This window comes from Tamandua tetradactyla, chromosome 25 (assembly GCF_023851605.1).
Source record: "Tamandua tetradactyla isolate mTamTet1 chromosome 25, mTamTet1.pri, whole genome shotgun sequence".
Taxonomy (NCBI): domain Eukaryota; kingdom Metazoa; phylum Chordata; class Mammalia; order Pilosa; family Myrmecophagidae; genus Tamandua; species Tamandua tetradactyla.
In genome coordinates this window covers 19,871,783-19,878,039 of record NC_135351.1, presented here as the reverse complement: position 1 = coordinate 19,878,039, position 6,257 = coordinate 19,871,783, and positions in this window count along the sequence as shown.

Below are 6,257 nucleotides of genomic sequence, written 5' to 3'. Positions count from 1 at the left end.
TTCAGTATTCCACATCCAGCTGGATTCGTCAACCCTTTTCCTTTCTCATTAATGCACTGAAAGTCCGGGTGGGAACCTAACTCATTCCTGCCACCAATCTCAGGTCACTTTTCAGATGCAGATTCAACTGAAAGTGCATTAGCACTCTATCTCTTTAGGTTCTCTTTGCTCCTTTTTCTGATATGAGAATTCCCATAGTGTTCCCACTATGCCAAAACTAAAGTATGAGAAGGGCTAGGTCTAGAACTTTGGGCTGCCACATGTGTTTATGACACTCCCTGGAGAACACAGGATCCATAAATAAATGAATTTCACTGCTTTTAACCTTTGAGAGTTATATGGATGGTTGTCAGCATTCAATCATTGTAATTGGCACTCTGACGGCAATTTGAAATATTGTGTTTTAAAACATCATCCAACAAGACCTGACACGTAAGAAAATATTCCTGCACTACAAACTGTGCCGCACTGAGGAGCTGCAAACTAGGAACAGATACACTCCTCCTTACGAGGAGCCCTTCCTGTTTTGTTGGCTAGCATGGTTTCCTAAGTCTCAGATTGCAACAGTACTATTCTGCAATTCCATGGCTAGCTATTTCGGGAGCCTAACACAGCAGGACAAATGTGCACAAGTCCACACGGTATGACAGAAGAATTAAAAATGTATTTACCATCTGTTGGTAGTTTCCTTGTGGGGCTCTTTTCTTTTCCTCTCCTACAGCCACAAATAGGGTCTTCTCACTTCCTTCCAACTTCAGAGAGCTGAGTTCTTTCCACATCTATGGAAATGCATGGCTTTAAAAATTTTTTTGTCTCCTTCAAATTTCACAGACCATTGAACTCTGAAACTATTTTAGTTTCTAGGATCATTTCCCTCAACTCAAAGTAGAGTGAGTCTGTGAAGAACTTGAGGTGTTTTATGCTTTTCATGTGGCCAGGTTACTTTTGGATCTTATACTTTATACTTGGGTTCTAGTCATGGTGGACTCTGGAAAACTTGGGGGTGGAATAAGAGAAGTCAAACAAAAGCTAATCAAAAGAGAATTAAATCCTTAAATTAGCCTTGAGAATTCATGTTGGTGCTTTATAATCTAATTAGTACTCATCATAATGGCATATGCCAGATGGGAGACAAGATTCCTAATGGGAAAGTGTCCTAAGAATGCAAGCATACACTTCAAGTGAGAGCCACTTCCAGCCATGTAATGGAGAAGGTAAACACCATAAGCTGCAATATCATAATTTTGTTAGTTGGGTCACCAGTTAGGATGATCTGAAGCCATTTGTGGAATATGTAGAAATATTCAATTCTCAATGAAAATGACTAGCTTTAATTTCTGGGAGACATGTATTTTCAATAAAAAATAAAATCTAATAAGCAGAGATTGGCATTAAAAATGTTTCCTTATCCATAAATTGCAGGTTAAAGAGGTGGATTCCTTCACCTTGAAATTGATGTTAGATGACCCTGGACTTTGGACAGGTCCTTCATGTTCTGAGCCTCAGTTTGCTCACCTAAGAAATGGGGATCATTGTGTTGTTGTGGGGAGTAAGCAAAGCGCTTATCACAGTGCCTGGCAGAGTAAAAGCTTGATAAATGGTAGCTTAAAAAATTATACTAGATACTGTGTGCTTTGGTGTTTGGTTTCTTTAGTTCAGCATGTCTTGAGATTCATTAATGCTGTTGCATATTATCTGTAGTTTGTTGCTTTTTGTTGCTGAGTAGTATTCCATTGTTGTATATGGTAATTTGTTATCCATGTAGCTATTGATGGATATTTTGAGTTATATCCAGTTTTAGGTTATTACAAATAAAGCTGCTACAAACAAACAAAAAAGTTATACTAGAAGCTGAAGCTGTGCTACTTTATCTCAAAACTTGCTGCCAGATGCATATATTCTCTTTGATTCTGGTTTTCCATTTTTGCTTTTTTACAAGTTCTCCACAAATCTGAACCTGACTGTACAACTTGGCTCAACGCAAACTCAGCTTTAGCAGTCATATCTGACGTACTTTAGTCCACGATTGAGTAAATAGAAGAGGTACCATTGCTTGGACAAGATGGACTTGTTTTGGGTTGGCTTCTAAGGAGATGATCCCTGTGTCGGGGGTTTATAAAACTTTGCACACAGTAGGTCTTCAAATATTATTGATGAATTCATTTAACATTTGACGAATATTATGAGTGTCATGCATTGTTCCAGGTGTATCGATGAATGAGACAGAGAAGAATCCCTGCCCTCCTGGAGACAGACAATAAAGGAAAAAGTAAATGACACAGAATGTACAAGGTGATGAGCTTATGGAAAAACAGAGCAGGGCAAGCCGGACCAGGAGTGCTAGAGGCTGCGTTTTTTAAGTAGGCAGTTAGAGTAGGCCTCAGTGGGAGGTTGATGCTTTAAAAAAGGCCGAAGAAGGAGAGAGTGCAAGCCACATGGCTGTCCGAGGGAAAAGCATTCTGAGCCGAGGAAATCAATGCCTGGATTGTCTGAGTAACAGCAGAGGGGACATGGGGCTCGGGCGTGGGAGCGAGGGGAGAGCAGTCGGAGATGCAAACCTAAAAGTTGAGATGCTAAAAGCTGATGGTGTGGGAACTTCTAGGCCATTTAAGGACTTCGACTCCAGGTGGAATAGGGGAACCACTGAGCAGATTTGTGGCATCGTATGATATGGATAATGGACTGGTGCGAGCAGGGGAAGGTGGAAGCAGAGAGTCATTCAGGATGCTTTTGCAATAATCCTAATGAAGGATACTGGTGGTTTAGCCCTAATGATATCAGTGCCAGTGTGAGAAAAGTTGGATTCTGCATGTTTTTTTTTTTAAGATTGAGCTAACTAGGTTTGGGGGCAGATTGGATATGGGGTGTGAAAGAAAGAGAGGAGGCAATGGTTCAGCAACCCTGAAAGGTTGCTAAGGCTGGAGTTGTCATTTACTGAGATTTCTATGCAAGAGCTGGTTTATGCATTGCCTGGTGGCCATGATAGTAGAGATAGCTCTGGATTCTGGGCTTGAGTGCAAGATCTTCTCCCACCTGCTAGAGGACCTGAAACAAATGTCTTCCGGTGGGTCTTTGAAAGATGAGAGTCAGAATGATTGAGGTTTTCACAAGCACTCTAAGAATTTTTTTTCTCTTTGAAAACAATGCATTTTTATTGAGACATATTTACATACCATGCAATCCATCCAAAGCATAGAATCAGTGGCTCACACTATCATCATATAGTTTTGCATTCATCACCATAATCAATTTTAGAACATTTTCATTACTCCCCCCAAAATAAATAAATAGCCAAAACATCCCATACTCCTTATCTGCCTCCTCTATTAATTTTTGGTCTTTATTACTCATCTACCCATACACTGGATAAAGGGAGTAGCAGTCACAAGATTTTACAATCACATGGTCACATGATAAAATCTACGGAGTTCTACAATCATTGTCAAAGATCAAAGCTGCTGGATTACAGTTCGACAATTCTAGGTATTTCCTTCTAGCTATTTGAATACACTAGAAAGTACAAAGAAACATCTATTCAATGAGTCAGTAGTTATAATCATTTGTTAGTACCTAATTTCTCAGTTACAACTCCTCCCTCTCATTTGGTTATTTTCTCAATCTTCAGGGATATCTGGGCAATGACAATTTTAACTTCTGCATGCTGTAAAGGGGTGTTGACCTTTTGGGGTAAAGGAGTAAAACTGGTTGATGTTCTTGGAGAGACTGCTACCTCTGGATTTCAGGGCTTATCTAGCATAGGAATAATCTGGAGACCTTACGTTTCTGAAAAAATAAACTTCCTAAGAAAAACATGTATAGAGTCTTGGAGCCCAGGGTATTCTCTAGGGTTTTAGGAGGAAGACTGTTGGTGGGGGCTTCCCAAGCACTTTCATAGCACTCAGATGGTCAGTAAATAAGTCAGCCAGTGTCTCTGTTGTATTTCCTCAATGCCGAACAATTTGTTCAATGTTTGTAGTTTGTTTCTCACCCCACCCCACACACTGAAAAGAAAACAGCTGAAGAGGAAAGCTGGGCCCATTCTGGCGACCAGCAGGGGGCGCTGAGGAGCCCTGGTGAAGCTCTGGGAGGGGAGGTCTCCCGGTAGCCCAGCTCAGTAGAGCATGTGAGCTCTGTACTCTCTTTGGTTAGTGGCCAGGAGCAGAAACCAGGTGTTGTTTCCAGGACTTTCTCCATGACTTTTGGATTCCACTGGGCCTGTTTACTGAAGAGAGAAGAATGCAACAGATCTGTAATCACAGATCTGAGAAAGAGGGCAAATGGACAATCACATGGAGAACAGTTGAGGGTGAGGGAGTCACAAAATCGTAGCAACGGATGAAAGAACAGTTGCACACTGGAATTGTAAGTGGAGGTCAGATGGGTTCGGGAGTCACAGGAAATGTGCAGATAAGAGCTACTCTCACTTAGGATACCCTCTCCTGTGCTTTTGGCTCCATTTTTTTGTTTGTTTCCTATTAGAGGTTTAAAATATATTGTAGAAACTGCAAAGAGTAAGAAAACAGCACTTCTGGGGCTGGTATGCTGGGCAAAGCAGCAATGTTGTCTGGATTATCAAGGAGGACTTCACAGAGGTGGTGACATTTGGGATGGGTCCCAACGTATGAAATGGTTGGGGAGAGGAGAAAAGGTTTTCCTTGTCGGGGGGAGAAAGTATATGCAAAAGCACCATGTTTTTTCACGTACATACCCTTCACCTACTTAAGTGGGGGTGAAACAAAAGCATCTTTAAAGTCCTGTGCTGTCTATTTAATCTGCATTCCCCACACACATACATGGTTTTGAAAAAATGAGAGAGAAGTTGTTTCTGGTTTTATTTACGTGCAGAAAGAGTCACATGATAAGCTGGAAGAACACCAGGAGTGTAGAAACGAAGGAGTTAATTATTGGATACATTTGCCAAAGCACAAATATGGAAACCCCGCCCTCCGCCAGATCCGCAGGAATCAAATGCCTGAATGTGGCATAAATTTCTCTGCCCTAATTGTATAAGGAGATCTGCCAGTATTTTCCTCTGATATATTCCTCTCTGCACAAAGGGGCGAACTGGGTTCTGAAAAACCTGATGGTGACCTGAGATATGCAATTCTGAATCACCACCATAGATCTAGGAGAATTAACTCTTCACGGACCTTCCCAGGTAGGCACCGAAGCTTGTGGTCTCTGAGACCAGAAACAGGGTCTGGCTGGGTTTCTGTCCAAGAGCAACTCCCCTTTTTTGGCATAAGAATGTACAGGATGCCAGTAAAGTTCATACTGGGTCACCTACGTCTCTTTAAAAGCACGATGATTCATTGCTGGGGGTCAGAGAGAGAAGCTAGTGAGGGGGAAGGAAGTGCTGAGGAGGGGGGTGGAACAAAGTAATTATGAAATTGACAGTTGAGAAAGATAGCTCTGGGAGTTATGCGAGTGACATGCTCTTACTATTGGTACTTAATCTCCAACTTTTAAACCAGGAAGTTGAGGCACAGATCATGATATCTGACTTTCTTTAGGAGGAGATGCATCAGATGCCTCACACATTTATTACGATGGCAATGAATTAATTTCTCTTTGTATCCGAGGAAGAAGAAAAGCTCTCCCATGACAGTATAGTTAGAATAAAAATGTGGCTACAGTGGGATGAGTGAATCATTTGTCTTCTACTAGATTTACTCACATTCTGCCTGACAAGGTCTCCCATTCTGTGCATTCATTTTGTACTTAAAAAGGGAATCTTGGTAATTTACAGTTGAAGTCTCGAGTGCTATTATTTTGCTCTGTCAGAAAACATCTGTTGCAGGAGATAACGTTTCAGGTCCCTGCCACAGATGCAAAGCAAATCAGTTCCTACATTAGTCAGTCTTGAGAACTTCTCAAGTCTCCCAGCAGTTAAACTTTGGAGAGGATGACAGAAAGGGGTTCTGCAAATATCAGACTGCCTGAGCGCCCTTGCTGGAGTCCTGAGAGCAGTTTTTAGTTTATATTTTTGCCAAAAAAGCAAAGTTTGCTGCAACATTTTTCTCAAACTCTTTCTCTTTGGAGTAAACTTGTAAATGCCTCATAAAATGATTTTCTTAAACTCTGGCCCTCATGGGGTCACCTTTCCCTGGGCGATATGGACTCAGGCAAAATAAAATACTGGGAGAGCTTACAGCCATGAGCTTTAATGTCATGAAGTTAGAGTAGCAAGGAATTTTGCTTTCCTCCTTCCTTCAAAAGTCAAGATATACTTTTTTAACCCGTTGTTACCCATGATC